This window comes from Buteo buteo, chromosome 2 (genome assembly GCF_964188355.1).
Source record: "Buteo buteo chromosome 2, bButBut1.hap1.1, whole genome shotgun sequence".
NCBI lineage: Eukaryota > Metazoa > Chordata > Aves > Accipitriformes > Accipitridae > Buteo > Buteo buteo.
In genome coordinates, this window is record NC_134172.1 from 49,510,058 (window position 1) to 49,528,197 (window position 18,140).

Genomic DNA, 18,140 nt, shown 5'->3' on the forward strand with positions numbered 1-18,140 from the left:
CTCGCCAAAAGGGTTGCTTTGTTGCATCCCCCTGTTCAGTGTTTGCTGTTGTTGTCTGATCCATAGAGGATTCTAGTTTGATACAAAATTGACTGTAGAGTTGGGCTGTTTAAAACAGTCCTTGTTAGTTGGAAAGATGAGGGCTGGCACTTCTAATGCGTTCCCAGGTGTTTGCCTCTGTGGTAGCACATGGAGAGGAGAAGACTGTACAGGTCTGTCAGATAAGTGAGTCCATTTCAAAACTCCTGACTGGGTTGTGTTTGACTGCTCGGTTTGGGATGTGAATTTGCTCCTCCTGGCCTCTGTTAGCTCTGGGAAATTGGCCCTCAAGGTAAACTGGGCAGAAAAAATTTCATGCTAATAATGCTGTTAACTGCCATTACCACATCATTAGTATTTCTTGCTATTTATTAAAAGTGAGTGATAATTCCTAGATATTCATTGACATTACAGTAGGTATGTCCTGTAGTTTTGTGTTGCAACATTAGTAAAAGCTATCAAATGTGTTCAGGAAAATGAATGGAGCCAGAACCTATAAATTTCCTAGAGGAGGTAGGAAAGGTTTTTAGCCTCTAGTTTGTGCACTTGGGAACCCATGAAAAACAAGCTGTTATACTTATGCTGAGATAGTATGAATGACTCCACATCTGCTCCAGAAAAAGTTTGGGGGTTCAGAAGTGGGAAACCTGTGGTACATGAGGACTGAGAGCTGACTAAGCATGGTGCTGGCATTTGTCTTGTTATATGGCACTTCTGTCATGCCCTTTTGCTACTTTCAAGCGTACCTCTTGAGAATAACCACAAACTGGTGCATATCAGAGAAGCTGAGGGTTATTTAAATTCAAGTATTGGTTTGGAATCAAGTTGTCTGTCAGAGTGTAGGGTAGAAATGTGGTGGAAAACTCCGTTTGGTTCTTTGGGGAGTGCAATTCAGTGAGATCTGGCCTCCAAAACTCAGTCATGGTTCTTCTGTTGCATTGAAATTGTTTAAAAGTATATTAAAAGAGGAGAATGATGATGATGATAACTTTAATTACCTTCATTATTCCCATCAATTGTATAAAGTTTAAATGGCAAAAGCATTTTGAAACAAAAAACTTTTAAAGTACAAATTCTGTATGTGTCATTTTGTCTCAAAGTGTGCTTTTACACACACCCCCCCCCCCCCAAATGCTGTAAACCCATAAAAAATAGGATTAGTGGTGGTTGTAATTGGACTCAGTACAATGTATTATAACTGAAAATTGCTAGCCAGTTGAGAATTATTAGTAAAATCGAGAATTTCAGGAGTGGGGGCAGGGAGAGAAAGCTGTCTTTGGATGTTTTTTTCAGCATGATTTTCAGCCTTGCTCAGGGGGGATAAAATGAGATGACATTGGGAAGAAAAGTACCTCACCAGAGCTTGTAGTTATTGCTGCTTTGAATGCTTATGCAGCTGCTCCACTGGAGCCAGATTGATCCATTTCTAGGCAATGGTCATTATATATCGTTTCATACAGAAAATGCAATGCTTTTCTTTTAAGTTGTCCTTTTTGATGGATGTTATTATGCTGAATCTTATTGCATTATATTATAGTTTTGAAATATTAAGATATTTATGTCTTTGGTAAGTACAGGAGAAGAGTGTGAATATGATGCAGTGTCTGAAAATATTTGTCTTTGTGGAGGAGGAAAGTATCTTTGGAAGATGAGCTGCTCCTAATGGGGAAATTCTACTTTCTGTTCCAGCATGGGAGGGTGAAGTGTATGGGGTCTCCAGCCTCAAGGATGCCCTGATACGTTTTAAACCCTTGTGTTAGTGGCAGGATCTGTCACCTATCTACTCTGACTTCCTTCACTGTTCCCGTTTTAATGCAAAATATTTTTTTATTCCAGGTACAAAGTTATTCTCAGAAAATAGTGGGCTTAAAAGTTGCCTTACATACTACATTTGAGATTTTTTTTTTTCAGGAGCCCCCCTGCCTTTAAAAACATAAGCAATTAACCCCACATAGTTTTAATATTCTTGAAGTCACTGTTTCAGGGGTTTTGTCCAGGAATCCTCATAAAAGGGGAAGAAAACAGCACAGAAAAAGGGGAAGCTAAGCAGGAAAGGGGAGCCAAGGAAACCACTGTAGTCTTGAGACTGATTCTTTTCTTAGAAGATATATGTCAGGTGTCAGACTTTAAGTGTATGTATGTTGTGAGTGTGCAGCCCCAGTCAAAAGCCCTGGAGAACAATGTAGGGATCATTGTAGGAGTACTTTTGTCCCCGGATATCCACAGGATTTTTCTAAGAATTCTAGGGTATCCTTGAGACTACGTGATTAAAAACCATTGACCATCCAGGTCTTTCTGTGTAAGAAGGGATGGTGTGATTTGCTCTGTGATGTTTGTCACAGATCATCAGAGTGGGAGAAAAAGCTCAGAATTATAGATTTGCATCCCATACCCTTATTTTTATAGTCTCGTGACCACATTATTGTAAATAAATAAAGGGTCCGTATTCTTGCTTCCCCCTTTAGAATTGTGTGCTTCAAAAGGAAATGAATGAAGGTTAAGGCAGCACCTATTTTACCTAGATGTGAGACATAAATGTTGTCACTATTGTTTGCAGTGACTAAATCACTTTTCTTCTATCCCCTGAGCTGTGTCCCCCATAGCGGGTCAGCCTGAAGTTCTGATATGAAATTATTTCAATGCCGATTGAGCTCAAGCACAAAGGCATGCTTGGCATGCTGCCTGATGCTGTAGGTAGACAGCAGCCAATGCTGCCATGCCTTTGCTCTCTGAAGGGTATGCCCCGCTCTTGACCTGTACAGTGTACAGGATGCTCAAACAACTGATCGAGTCTTAGCAGTTAGCTCTGCCTTACTTGATGATGCTGGCATAATATTTCAGGGAGCTATCCCTAGAAAGGCAGTCACAGAAAGATCAACCCCTACTAAAACCAGTGAGCGCTGGCAGACATGCTGCTAGATGAACTCCCTTCCACTGTGTTGCTCCCCGTCAGCCCCTCAGTCTGCTACTGGTGGCTTAGGAGAACTGATATTTGTGCTGCTCAGCTCCTCACTGGGCACTTTTTGTGCTGCAGAGCAGCACCGCAGCCCTCTCCCGCTTAGCCCACTGCTAATTTCAGAGCAGTTGGGCAGTCAGGACTGCTGCTGAGGGGTCCCAGCGCAGAAGCGCTGCAGGTAAGGACTGTACTTAGAGATCCCAGCCACAGTGTGAACTCCCCTGAGAAAACACGGCATCCCTGCTTGCAAACCACTGTGATAATCTCTGGCCCCAGCACATGACACAATACAACCATTAGGCCACCCTGCAAGTTGGTATGCCAGATGCATGCACTGTTGTATAACCCAGTGTTTAAGATCTCAAACTTTGCAAAAGTCAGAGGTACTTTAAGGAAACCTTCTACTGTATTATGAAACAGCAAGCCTGTAGCTTACTGCCACAATTTGTCTTGGTGTTACTATATGACATGAAATGAAACTTATGGGGAAGACAATAGATACCACTCTATATTAATTGTGTACTTGCATATGCACAACTGCAGAGCCTGGTTCTTCAAAGCCAAATAAAATTGTGTAAACTATAAGAAAATATTTAAATTCTTATAAAGCCTTGCAAGGCCTTGCAGCCTTTCTAAGACTTGAGGGTAGTACCACACACTCACTCTGTGCACAGAGGGGTCTTACCGCAGGAGCATGAAGAAGCATCACCAGTGCCTCATGCTCGTGTTATTTCAGTGAGTCTGCTCACAAGAGTGATGTTGTTACTGAGACCTTTACGGTATTAAGCCAAATACAGCTTACTGCAACATGCTCTTCTGGACCAGGGACAGTAAAAGTAGAAGTGCAAGTCTCCTTCAAATGAAACTCCAAAATGAATCCCAAACTGCATAGTGTTCTGTTACTCATCAACTGGGTTTATACTCTTTATGTATCTGAAAAGCACTTCCAGTTGTTGGGGTTTTTTTGGCTTAGGTTAACAAAGTGTAGGAATGTGTTGCTACCCTCTGCTGTTTTGGGCAACCCTGTCTGTGGTCATTTTTTGAAAAGAAAGCATTCAGAGGATGCTGTTGTACAGCATGCACCTCCTGTGCTTTTCTGCAGATAACATGTAGGCTGCTAGAGCTGTGCAGAAGGGTCTTGCATTTGTCCTCGACCAGTACTCCATGGCAATCTTATCCAAAAACCAAATGCAGAGTTAGGACATATTTCAGCAGTGAACCAAGAGAACAGCATCTGAACAGGAAAATTTTCATCGATAACAGATCATGTGTTCAGCTAGCTAAAGAGGATGAAAGAAAAAGATATTGTATCTATAAGTCTAAGTAAGCCTGTGGGTATGTATTAAGGACTTAACTCAATTTGAAAAATGCAGCCCAAATTTGTTTCTACTGTGAGTAAAATGTTTCTAAGCCTCAGATGAGCCATTATATTTATCCAGCATGACATCTGTTAAAATATTTTTGAATGAAGAGCCTGTATGGAGCATACATAATAAGATGGCTTTTGTGAGCATGTTCGTATTCCTGATAGATGAGAATGGCTCATTTGGAGCCCTCCCAATTTTACGCTGTTTAGGAGGTGTGCTAGATCCCAGATGAAAACCCACAAGAAAATGTAATTAGTGGAACAAAATTTAGTGCATATGCCCCACGGCTAGTTTTTACATTGCAGCAGCTTTGCTGTTAATTTTTCTTCTTCGAAGTACTGAAAACAAGAGATTACCAAGTTAGGGACCTAATCACATCATCACATCACAAAATCAAGCCTTGTTTTCCAGTGCTTCCATATTTTTTTTTTTCTTAAAGAATATTTTTAAAGGGACCCTATCCTCTTTTCATTAAGAAAATAAAGCTCAGGCTCATAAACTTTGACCTTGGATTGTAATCTGGCAGGACCCAGCTAATGGAAACACTCCCACTGAAATAAAATGGTCAACTTTCTCAAGTAAAGATTTGTAGAAACTGGCTTCTGTTTCACCAACTTCCAGGCCAAAGCAGATTTTACAGCCAAGTTATAAATATTTGAAAAATGGGGAGCATCATGGTAATGCTGACACATCCCTAACCATAGAGGCATAAGCAACACAATGTTATAATCTGGCAGTGCTGTTTTGACAGTGGTTAATATGATAATGCAATTCAGGCCTGGACCACTTTTAGCTAAATGTATCAATATGAAACTCATTTACTTAGACCTTCATGTAGTCATTCACATTAAAAATCTCTAGCACTCTGATATATAGATCAAGACAGTTTCTTTCTCCCTGATTTATACCAGACAGCTATATGTTAAAGTACACAATAAATAGGCAGAGTATTAAACTGCTGAGGTGGTGTTTCCTCAACCTTTTCTTCGGACCACCATTTACTAAACAATATCATAAGAGCTATATATCCTTCGGAGTGTTAATATGTAACCAGAACAAACAGAGGACATAGGAAAGGTGGAGAAAAGTTAGATATATAAGCAAGAAAAAGTGAGTTATTGATTTTATTGACTGGTCTGTTAACTTCTGACATTGCAATAAAGCCTTATTTATTTGTATACAGAAGACTCAATTACATAGATACATATCATTTTAACAACTGGGTTATTTACAGGAGAATTGCAGCTTCATAAATAATATAGACCTGTATTTCTCAAGCTGATGTTTATCCATTGTTACCATTTAGGGAGTTGTGGTGTCCACAAATGCTCTTTGGAGGAAAGTCATTAGAATAACATTAAGTAAAACCAATGCTATTATAATACATGTGCAAAGTACACTATCACATACAAGTGGTGTGCTTCACAGTGGCTACTGAATCCTGACTAAAACCTATTGCATCCTGTCTTCTGTATACAACTGTCATATGAATGTCAATTGTACACATTATGGTAAAGGACTGGATTTTCTGTTGAAGGTCTTTAAATACCATTTTAACCGAGAAGATGGTAAGTATGGATATAAGTATTTTTTATTTTTTTTATTTTTTTTTTTAGTGTGTTTTCAATTTAGATGAAGTTTTGAATCCAGACATCTCTTACTGAGTGAAATCTACTTAGTGTGTTATCACCTGTATAATCAATAGACCCTACAGAATAACAAGGGGAGCGATCTAAGTGATGGTTAATGGAATGGCTGTGACCAAAACCTCACTTGAACTGTATAGCCAGTAGTCAGCAAATATTATTTCCTCTAGTAGTCCTTCAGTAGCCAGTATGTGGAAAGAGTTAAGGAGAGGCAAGATGATGAGAGTAGGACCTTTTTGTGCCAATGTGAGGATGCAAGGAAGACATGTAGTGGCTTTGTCCCAAAGAAAACAAGAAGTTATCCTAGAGATCTGAGTGCAGATTCCTTCAATGTGGAGGAAAGGCAACTCTAGAGCCCAATTGCACAGACATTGCACCATGTCCAACATATGCGTTTGCCCTAAAGATAGGGTAGGGTTGGAGGATAAGAAGTCTGTGACTGGAGGAAGTGGCATGCTGGCAATACCTGCCAATTCAACCACTCTAATTGACATGCTCCTTTGGTCCAGGACTCCTCTAAGCTCTGAGGGCCCAACAACACTCTGCATGTGAGATGGAAAGAGCTGCTGAAGGTCTCTCAGGAATTCTGTGGTGGTTGGGCATTGAGCCTAATTCTTGCTTTTGCCAGATTAGCACTTGATTTTTCTTTCCTTTATGGCAGCCATAAGGAACAGACAGTGGAAGTGTTGGCTATTTCAAACCAAACCTGGCTGTCTTTTGCATATCCTCCAAGCCAGGAGCACTAAAAGAAGACATTAAGAAATTGAGGTGTTGGACCGTGTCCAGAGAAGGGCAACCAAGTTGGTGAGGGGCCTGGAGCACAAGTCTTATGAGGGGCAGCTGAGGGAACTGGGGCTGTTTAGCCTGGAGAAAAGGAAGCTGAGGGGAGACCTTATTGCTCTCTACAACTACCTGAAAGGAGGTTGTAGTGAGGTGGGTGCTGGTCTCTTCTGTCAGGTGGCTGGAGATAGGACGAGAGGAAACGGCCTCAAGTTGCAGCAGGGGAGGTTTAGATTGGATATTAGGAAAAATTTCTTTACTGAAAGGGTTGTCAGGCATTGGAACAGGCTGCCCAGGGAAGTGGTTGAGTCATCATCCCTGGAGGTATTCAAAAAGCGAGTAGACAAGGCACTTCAGAACATGGTTTAGTGGTATCGTTGATGGTTGGACTCAATGATCTTGAAGGTCTTTTCCAACCTAAATGATTCTATGATTCTATGAAGATATCAAGAAGGTGATAGCAATCCACTTCCATAAAGCACATCAGGTGTGCTGAACCATTTTTTGGCTGCCAGAGGATCTGACTTGTAGGAAAGGTGTGTCCAGGGTCCTTTTTGCTCCAGGTCCTCTGTGCTCCACTGTGACCAGACACAAGACAGCTTCTGCCTAGAAGCAACACAGCTGTGTTAGAATGGCATACAGTGTGTGTGTAGAGCACTACGTAAGCACAGCTGTGCGGCTTCCACACCAGGACTGGCTTCTGTCAGCTCAGCTGGGAGTATGGACAAAGAAGTTCAAATCTGTTTTTCTATATGTACCTCTAGACATTGTTTTATTTTTTTGTAAATATAGCTAGATTCTTCCAAAAGGTTGCATGGGTCAAAATCAGATGACAGAGATCTTACAGAAGTATAGAATAGTTAAAAAAATGCTTTCTTTAAAAGCATTTTAAGCATTTAGCTGTGGATGCCCCATCCCTGGAAGTGTTCATGGCTAGGTTGGATGGTGCTTTGAGCACTGTGGTCTAGTGGAAGGTGTCCCTGCCCATGGCGGCGGGGGGTAGAACTAGATGATCTTTAAGGTCCCTTCCAACCCAAACCATTCTATGTTTTTTAGGATTTTTAGAAGGAATCAGCAATTAGGTTTTGCCCAACTCCAAATTATGTTTAGTAGGCATGTACACATAGCCTGAGATCTGACATAATCCTCAAAATAAATAATATGACAAATGGAAGCTGATGCTGGTTTTGTGTTGCTGTGTAATGGAGTTAGAATAATGACAGGACAATAATATAATAGAATTCTGCAAAGCCCTCACTCTACTTGACTTTAAGTGGAAGTAAAATCTTAGAAATGAGAGGACAATAAAATAATGCTTTGTAAAAAGGATAAAAGAATAATGTTACCTAAGTCTATTAGTGACATAACACACTATGAATGCACTTAAATTAATAGCATCTTTTACCAGCAGATATTTTTCAATTACTGGAATGCTGAAAAAATAAACAGAACACTAATATAAAAATGAAAGGGATGTAGGAAACTAATTTGTTAAAAAATATGTATCTATATATAGAGAGACATACCTACATATATATGAACACAAGCATTCTCAGGGATTAGAAACAGTTTGTGTATTCTGTATAATTTAATCCTGTTAGGATGTATCTTGGTGCCCTCTCTCACTCTTTGAGGAAAGTTACCTGCTACTTTGCAAAGCTAAGTTGTGCAGCTTCTTTGTGCTTTTTTCCTTCCTGCATATTGTTACAAAGAGGTCTTGCCATGACAAGGCATTACTAACCAGGAGATCTTTCATGCAGTATGACTGTCCTAGGATATATGCTTGTTACATGTAAAGCTTTTTTAACCTGTGGTGTATTCTTAAACCTTTCCTAGAGAACTAATCCAACACGTGTGAAATCCAGTGGGAGTTTGACTCACATAAAGGCAAGATCAACGTATTACAGGAATAGTATCCAAATGTTTGTAAACTATTTGGTTATTTCCCAGAACATCTGTTTTAGTGTATTTTTAGTGTGCAAAAGACCATCTTGGTAGTTGCTGCAGAGTGTTTCTCTATCATGTCTGGTAAATAGCTGGTCAAATTTGGGAGGCAGACAGGATGATAATGCTGACTGCTAGTTCTTTAGGTCTTTTTTATATTTTTAGCTTTTGATCTACAGAGGAGGGAGGGAATGGAAGTGTGTGTGAGGGTGGGAACCTTGCTGTGTGTTTTTAAACTTGGTTTAGCGATGGTCAAGCTTGACATAGCTTGCAAGACGTGGCCAGCAGACTGAATGCTCCTTAAAAACAGATAAATATAAAGTGTTTGGGAAGTCCTGGCAAAAGCTCCTTGTAAATAGTCACTACAATTGATTTTGGACAATAATAAAGAGGCAAAAGTTAATTCACTTCAGGATTTATAAGGTCTGGAGGCATGCATACCATGAGTTTCTGCAGCTCCCAGCCAAGAATTTCATTTGAAATAATGGCTCACCCTGCTGAGCCACATCATGAGAACTTGCTGCAGATATCAAATGGCACAAGCTGCTTTTGAAGGGGGAGGGCTGTTGAATTTTTGTAGCTAGGAATTTCTGAACGTACATGTGCAACTAAATAGGTTTATAATGTAGGCTTACCAGTTTTGTGATTTAGTCTGATCTAGGAGCATGGTCTCCTGCATACAGAGTTGCTGCCACTGTTAAGGTTTCCTCCTGGATCTCGACTGGACTCCTACAGTACGCTGCTCTGTGGGATGGCTCTTTCAAGAGTCTCAATAAAGTCTGAACAGCTGAACAACCTGTAATGAGACACTTGATGGAGCTGCCCCACAGGGCTGTGTAAAGACCACAGCAGAGAGCGTGAAATTGTTAAAGACACCACAGGGGTGAAACCAGATAGTGAACTCAGTAGCAGGAGTGGTAAACCACTGTTGCTTGACCACACTTGCTGGTCAGGATGCTCCAGTAGGAGTTTACATATGTTGTGGAGTGCATTTTGCTGAACGCTGGATCTGCTGAAGATGTAAGTGCCAGGTGCTTTTACTGGGTTTAATTGAATGTTTCCTCCCTTAACTGGATATTCCTCATTCACCAAACCAGATGATTTGCATTTCTGAACAGGCTCTCAGAGGACTAGTAGGGACACTAGGTTCATCCCCTCCCCACCTCACAGTTTTTTTCTTTCCAGTCCCTGGAAGGTGTCAAAGCTGCAAGTTAAATTTCTGTCATCAGCCATCTACCTGTGCCCTATCCTTTGTAAAAAAAGGTCTATTAATGTAACTTGTAAAAAGCAAAAGATGCCAGACATGCTACCCTTTTCTTCCACCAGGAAGCCTGAATTACTGTGCACCAGAGGCTGTCCACATGCATTGCCTGGCCTTCAGTAGCCTGTAGTGCCAGCAGGCAAGCCCATAATACGTAAATTGTGCAAGGTTCCCAAGGCAAACAGCAATGTATGTCATTATAAGGTATCATCATAGTCTACCTTATTTTGGGGAGGGTACAGGAATCAGATGGGGAGGGTGAGTGTCAGGAAGTTGAGTTTTTGGTGGAAAGCTTGCCCTCTGCCCTGTTAGGAATAAAAACGCATGCATAGGTAAATGCTGTAAAAATCATACAGAAATCTCAGTTAGCTATAAAGATGGCAAACTGTAGCAGTTGTTCCAAAAGAGATGCTTTTTAATGTCCTCACTCTTTGGCATTTAGTAAGCTTCCAGGCATGGAAAGAAAGGAAATTTTAATCTAGAGAACCCTCCTGCCCTTCTTAGCTAGGGATCAGCTGCCCAACATGAAATAATAATGCATTCAACTGTCCATCTTCTGGTAAGTAACCTTTATCATCATTGCATTCACCAGCATTAACAGCAAACAGTGAGTATGAAATGTTGTATGAATTCAGGGAAAACTGATAGGGTCTTTGTGACCTTAATGTGATTATATTTGTGCTAATGCATACAGTATAAAAGAAACCAGAACTCTCAATATGAAGGGTCCAATTCATAAAAAATGTATGTATCATTAACAAGGGATTTTTATGCACTGTACTTAGGGGGTGAAGAAAAGTAGGATGAGTCTATTTTGAATAAAGAACATACTTTTGCAATTATATCCTTTCACCTTTACTGCAGTAGCAATGCTTCTTTTCTCACATGAAGTATATGAAGTGGAAGAATATTGATATAGGCACCAATAAGAAAAAAACTTCACTTGGGGAAAAGAGAAAGAAGAAAAGATAAGATAATGAAAGAGGAGCAAAAATAAAGATGGGAAAGAAGAAAATTTAAAGCAGTTGGGAAAGCTGGGTTTTTGTGTTATGTGTGATTTTTGTGCCTTGGTATGGTAGTTTGTTTGGTGGTAAATATAACTGGTGGTTGCCCAGGAGAAGTTCTCTGTAACATGAATCACTTTAATAACCTGATTTTCATTATAAACAGTCATGGAGTTTTAATGTTATCAGTCCTGATCCAGAAAGACGCAGGTGCGTAAATACAAGCCAAGCTCTGTGCGTATGGGTAATGAGCACAGCGATTTCGGCTACCTTATGTGTCTTGTGGGAGAAGATCCTTTAGGAGAAAATATCCCCAGGGACCAGGTGAAGGCGAGTTTTTGTGCTCTGCTGGCAGAACGATTTCAAGCTCTGCAGTGATTTTGGTGGCTTTGCAGTAGCAACTGCGTGGCAGTTTCAGATAAGTATAAAACTGTGGGGGTTTACTTGCTTAAGTACTGAATGATACAGTCAGCAAAGCAAATCTTCTCTATTCATTCTGCTGTCTAATTCAGTCCATTTTGTATGCAGGATTTTTAGCTTTTCTGTACAGGATATTGCATTGACATATATGTCAATATGGTAGATCAATATGGCATTTCCTTATCACACCACAAACATTTTCAAAGGTAAACTAGAAGCTTTTTGTACATAGGTAGGGGAAAATTAAGAGTGAGAGTTATGTAAGTTGAGACAATCTGACACTGTGGAAGATAAGCACAGTGCTTGTATGTTGTGCTAAAATGATCGAACAGTAAAATAATGATATTGACATTGCAACTTTGTTAGGTTTCAGAGTTAACAGGAGGTGGTTGGTAATTCTGCACATACCCAGATCTCTACTTATGTGGTTTTCTTTGTGAGGCTGAAATTGCTGCCAAAAAAATTAAAAGTTTAGAATCTGAAGTAGAGCTCAGCAGGAAAAGGTGAATTGCTTAATGATCTGTGGGATAACCTGATACTTTTTTTTAGCTTTATACGATCCACATGAGTGAATCGTATGCCACACCTTGGTCATGGACTGAAAGAAGACAACTGTCTGACTATTAAATTAAATATTAGAAGTCCAAGCTTAAATTCATACCTTTCAGTGGATGATTCATTATTCTCATTTAATTTCTGAGCTTGATTTTCTTTGCTGAGGTAACAGGAATATCTCCTCTGATAACCGTAGGATAATACCAATGTAAAACGGATTCAGCATAAAATCTCAATTTTCTCTCCTGCAAGTATTGTAAAATTTAGATGTGTTTGTGAAATTCTGTGTAGCAATCTGATTACTAAGGTTTTATGATGAGGTGATTTGGAAAGGCTTCCTACCTACATGTCCACCCTCTGAGGCAGCAGGAAAATGAAAATAGCAAAATTAAAAGCCACAATATGATGCTTCGTGGCAGAATGAGGATTGTTTGGAGGGAATGTTATGTTTTTTCATTATCAGCTGCATCTTCTTCTTTCAGCTATTAAATTTTGTTCAGCAAGATTGCTCCTGGTATAATTGCTGACAATTAAGGGTTCATTTAATGAAGAGCTGAGTTACTTTAATTGGAGATGATGGACTTTCACACACCATACCTGGTAATTTGAATATTATCAGTCGATCTATTTAATTTCTTTTAAAAAGTTACCTTTTTTTCTCCTGATAATATGGCCTATGATCTAAATGCAGCTATATTACATGCTCAGACTGTGAGTTTATTAGTTTTAAAAATGTAAGACTATTTTTTCTCACAGGTAGTATTTTCACTTTAATGATTTCATTCTTAAAGCTGTATCTTTAATGTGGGTTAGCTCAATGAGTAAGAAAAGTCTACTTTTGATTTCTTATTGTTACAGTTACTGAGAGATAAATACAAGTAATTTAATGTCACATTGTGGAACTGTATCTAAGGATTTTAATATGAACTGTTGCATGAAATGCTGTGTTCTTTTATAAATGTTGATTCCTTTAAAATATTTGTTTAAATGGGTATCTCAGAAGGGTTTTTTGATTACTGAAAATCTGGCATTATTAAATTTAATCCTGCTTGTTTTTCAAAGCATTGAGTACTAAAGAGAGGTGGCGTAGCATCTCCCCGGTTCTGATACAAACGTGAGACACACTGAATTCATTCTTGAAGACCACGAGGAGGTTATTTATGTCCAGATCATCTGCTGAGGCTAGTCCTGTGTTGTGGTTTGAGCATTAGCTTTGAGTGAGTTTTGGTTCAGAGTTTGAGAGGAGACGCCAGTGTGCATTGTGCCTTTGAGCAGGCACAGGCACACACATCTGCAGATGAACCAGAAGATCCAGGACAGAGCTGGATGTGTATCTTTAATGCATCTCATCATATATCCTGTAATGTTCTTCAGTATAGTCATGTTTGCCAGTCAGCTGCAGGTTCCCTGCAAGCATGAGACATCATGTGAGACAAGGGCCGCTGGGATGGGCAGTGCATCCGAGTGCAGGGTGCTGAGGAGCACATGCAGGTTCACCTTGCCAGAGCTGCTGGTAGCCCTAGAGCAGCCAAGGAGTCACAGAGCAGTTTTGTGTTTTGACCCATGCTTTCCTGAACAGTATAACTGCAGCTGAGGAGATCTAGGTGCCTAAATGGTGCTGATTTGAGAATCCAGATCCGAGTGCTTCTGTCCATTAGTTGCTCATCTAAAGTGGGGATTAGAGCATTCTTTCCTTTGCAGGGCACTGGGAGATAAAGACATTTAGAACTGAATTACCTGTTGGTTTGCTGAAGATGTGTAGGAAACAAAAAGGAAGGAAACTGTGGAAAGCCTGGTTGTAACTAGTGCGTTTACAGTTGGAATTTTGTATGACGCTTGGAGGCCTTGAGATGTGGATTTTTTTTATTTCTTTCTGATGTTTCTCTTGTGGTTTTCTCATTTTTAAACCAGGTATTGTTCAACAAGTTTTTTTCCTTGATTTGGGGGATTATTTTTTTTTCTTTTTCATAAGGGGAGAAGATGGTTGCCTTTGTCTTACTTAGCTTTATTTTAAATAATATTTTATTTTAAGAGGTTATTTTACAATGTTTAGAGTGCACTTCAATTTTTTATTGTGTCATGCCCTTCTAGCCCCTTTGCGGGATGAGAGGTGAGTGTATGTATTATATAATTTATAATTAATTTATGATGAATCACATATGATGAATGCTGCTTATTAAATATTAAATCCTTGTCTACAGTCATGGCTGTACCATGACAGCAGCACTACTGTCTGTTCATACGGTACTACTGAGCAAACTCATTGACTTAAGCTGTGATGGCAGCACTCAGTTATAAGAGAAGTCTTAGCTCCCTGCCTAGGCAAATGGTGTTAAGGAGAATTATTTCTTTTTCCAGAGTAGGTGCCCTGTTACTGCCTTCTCCCTGCCCCTTGTGCATGAGCAATTGGAGGTTTACAGAGTACAATCTCTCCAAAGCATAGTTGAGAACAGAGGAGATGCTTTGGTAGCTCCCCAGCTCCATAGGGACTGCTATGAGTCCTGGTTCCTTGCCACCATGTCCCTTGCTGATAGAAGGCTGGGCAGTGCTGGAGGATAGCCTAACAGGAGGTAACAGCCTGGATCAGGACAGGTGGAAAATCTAAGCTAGATTTTGACAGGCCATTTTTATTAGTGAGGACTGGAATTTGGACAGGGGAATAATTTACCTGCAGAGGTCATTCCAGCATCTGGAATTAATGAACTCCCAAATAAAGGCACTAAAACAGAGGGGAAAAACAATGCAGGGGATTGTGCACTGCCAGTTTTGGGCAATGGTCTTAATGAAGGTATTTTTCCAAATTAGTAGCAAAGAGTCTATGAATCAGAAATAGAAGCTGTGACACAGAGCTCTCACGACTCCTCAGATCCTCTGAAATCAGTCGAATCCACCCGGTCAACATTATAAGGCAGAAAAAGAAAAGTAGCCTTCTACCAGTGCTTTGTGCTTGGCTTTGCCTTCTTGGGAGCTTTGACCTATGTGTCTGTCGTAGCTTAACCCCAGCCAGCAACTAAGCACCACACAGCTGCTCACTCACTTCCCCCCCTACCCAGTGGGATGGGGGAGAGAATCGGAAGGAAGAAGATAAAACTCATGGGTTGAGATAAGAACAGTTTGATAGAACAGAAAGAAAGAAAATAATAATGATAATAATAATAATAATACTAAAATGACAATAATAATAGAAGAATTGGAATATACGAAACAAGTGATGCACAACGCAATTGCTCACCACTCATCAACCTATGCCAGTTTGTTCCTGAGCAGCAATCCCCCACAGGCCAACTCCCCCCAGTTTATATACTGGGCATGACATCACATGGTATGGAATACCCCTTTGGCCAGTTTGGGTCAGCTGTCCTGGCTGCATCCCCTCCCGACTTCTTGTGCCCCTCCAGCCTTCTTGCTGGCTGGGGATGAGAAGCTGAAAAATCCTTGACTTAGTCTAAACACTACTTGGCAACAACTGAAAACATCAGTGTGTTATCAACATTCTTCTCATACTGAACCCAAAACATAACACTATACCAGCTCCTAGAAGGAAAATTAACTCTATCCCAGGTGAAACCAGGACAGCATCTTGCTGAAGATAGTGTACAGCAAGGAACAAATGCTGTCGCTGTGTGTGATGCAACAGAACTTAACCCTGAAATCCTCGCTTTGCTCTATTTACTGCCAGCCAAGCAGGCAGATTTTTCTGCATGTTTTGAAAAAAATCTTGACTCTTAATTGGCTGTTATAGCAGGTAGATTAGAATAAGCCTGAGAGGAAATGTGAGATTTTCGGCACACATGATTTCATATAGGATGGCCATGTAAGACCACATTCATGCATGTGAAAGTGTGTGCTGGTTGCTGAGATGCCTGCATGGTATGGAAAGTGAGCTAGAAGCAGCAGGCAGAGCATCGGAGGACTTAAATAAAAAGTTACATCATCTGTGATGAGTGACCAGTATGAAAGGAATGTAATCCAAAGTGATTCCAATTAGTGCAATGCAAAAGGAAAGGAGTGTAATTAATTTTGGCTTTATTTTATGGCCCTGTGTAACCCACTTGTACTACATATAGCTTGTGAGATGAAATATTGCAAAATCCTTAGGGTACAGATAACAGAAAACAATGGTTCTTAGGATAGCTGCACCATGGAAAAAAAAATACTAAAGCACAGGCATATTTCTTCACAACTTCTTGTTTCCTGAGAGCTCAAGCTATAGTAATTGCAATAAAATCTAATTCTAGTGAATATTTTACTCCAGTTTTGTTCTTCTCCCAAAGCTTTCATAGGACAATTTAATGACATGACAGATTATCAGGAGCTTGTTTTAATATTAATTAAATCACACACAAAGACAACATTCTCAGCCCTTAAAATTACATAAACAAAATTGGCTTATAAGGTTTGATCTTAATGGGGAGTGATATATTCATTGGTATCGAGCTTTTGATCTAATATCACTTTATACATACAGCTGTGATGAGAAGGTTAAAAAAAACCCCATAACAATATGTGGAAATTACCAAAGGTAAAAATGTGTTTAGTAACATAGCACTTTATTTTCTATAGAAGGAACCCATACTGAAGAAAACCTGTCTTTGGTCTTAGGGATGGCAGCAGCACTAGGATTGTAATGCATTTGAAAGAAACAGTTTTCACTGAATCTTGCATATCTAGTTACATCTCTTTCTTGTCAAGTAACTCAGATGAGTAAATTGCACATAAAAAATTTAGTGACTGGGTCTCTTTTTGCATGTTATTAGACAATTGTTGCAGTCCTCACCAATTATAGTAGGTCAGCTTATTATTAAATGACAGTGGTCATTAAAATGCCAAACATATTTTTATAGAATTTGCTTTATAAAATGTCAGCAAGTCTGTATGTTTTTATTAGTTCCAAATCAGATATTTCAATATACCATTCATAAGTATTCCCAAAGCAGTGTCCATTTCTGACTTTTTGAGACCACACAAAAATATTACAGATTAATCAGATTTTCAGATTTCTGCATAACTCTGCACATTTATTGTTTAATCTTATTCTAAAATGCTGTTATGATTGACACCCTGCTGTAGAGATAGAAGTCAATTGAATAATATGTAGCAGTCAATTTTATTTGTACCTTAATGTGCTGAAGGTTTTTTGGGGGTGTGTGGGGGGTGTTTGGGGTTTTTTCCACATTTCCATTATTTATAAGTCTGTCCCCTTGGAGAATATATAGAAGAATTTGTTTTAAATGAGCTGATAATACCCTCTTTAAAATTTATAAGTATGATAGAAATCGTATCCTTTTTTCCTTACCATGCCAGGGTGTGCCAATAAACTGGTTCTGAATTATCTTGCACTTGCTATTCATAGGACAAACATTGGAAAAGAGCATCTTGTTAAGGTTTACTTAAGATGAAATTTCAACTGCTCATCAGAAAAAACTAACAGAACAGGAGCTATCATACCAACCAGGAAACCTGATGCTGTTGCCAGGGTTTTCCTTTTAAGAGACCACAGTACTCTTGCAGCTACTTTTGATACTTGCTGTCATTCTTCAGCTTCAAAGATAAATGTGGGCCTGATCGCGCCATCAGGGCTGAAAAACTGTGAATCAATGCAAGTCCTTTACCCGGAGGAAATGGAGGATTGGGACGTAGTTTTGAAAACATCTTAGTACTTTCTTACAACCGATAGGATGTTTTTCTTTCTCTTTTTCTTTTTCAAATCTGTACTGCTGACTTCAGCGAAATCCTGTAGGGCTGGACTGTGTTCGGGACTTAGCAAGTCATTAGTGCCCAGCATATAGTTTGATTGTTGGATATTGATCATCTCAATAAATGCTGGAAATCCTTGGTTTCACAGAATTTTGCTTACCCCCCACATGCAATTTAGAAAACAAGCTGTCATTTGGAAGCATACCTGTTTTCAGTTTTCATGGTGCCTTTCTATTGCGCATAGTATAGCCTTTGCTGCTTCAGTAACTGACAAAAGAAAATACTTTATTAAGATACAAAGTAGATGTGACTTGATTGGTTTTTAGATAATTTTTGCTTTCAGAAATTAGAATGGCTGATGCTCACCTAAGCGTAAAAAATGCAGTTCCCACACACGCGGAGTGCTCATGTACTATATGTAAATTGATGTATAATGCAACCCACATTAGCTGGGTTGATGATAGCTTCAGT

General features: G+C 39.6%; 1 protein-coding gene across 1 annotated transcript in view; it reads left to right on the forward strand.

Moving 5' to 3' along the window:
- The window catches only part of POU6F2 (POU class 6 homeobox 2), a 316,522-nt gene that overhangs the window by 118,878 nt on the left and 179,504 nt on the right, over window positions 1-18,140 (forward strand). The gene's annotated exons all lie outside the window — the stretch shown is intronic.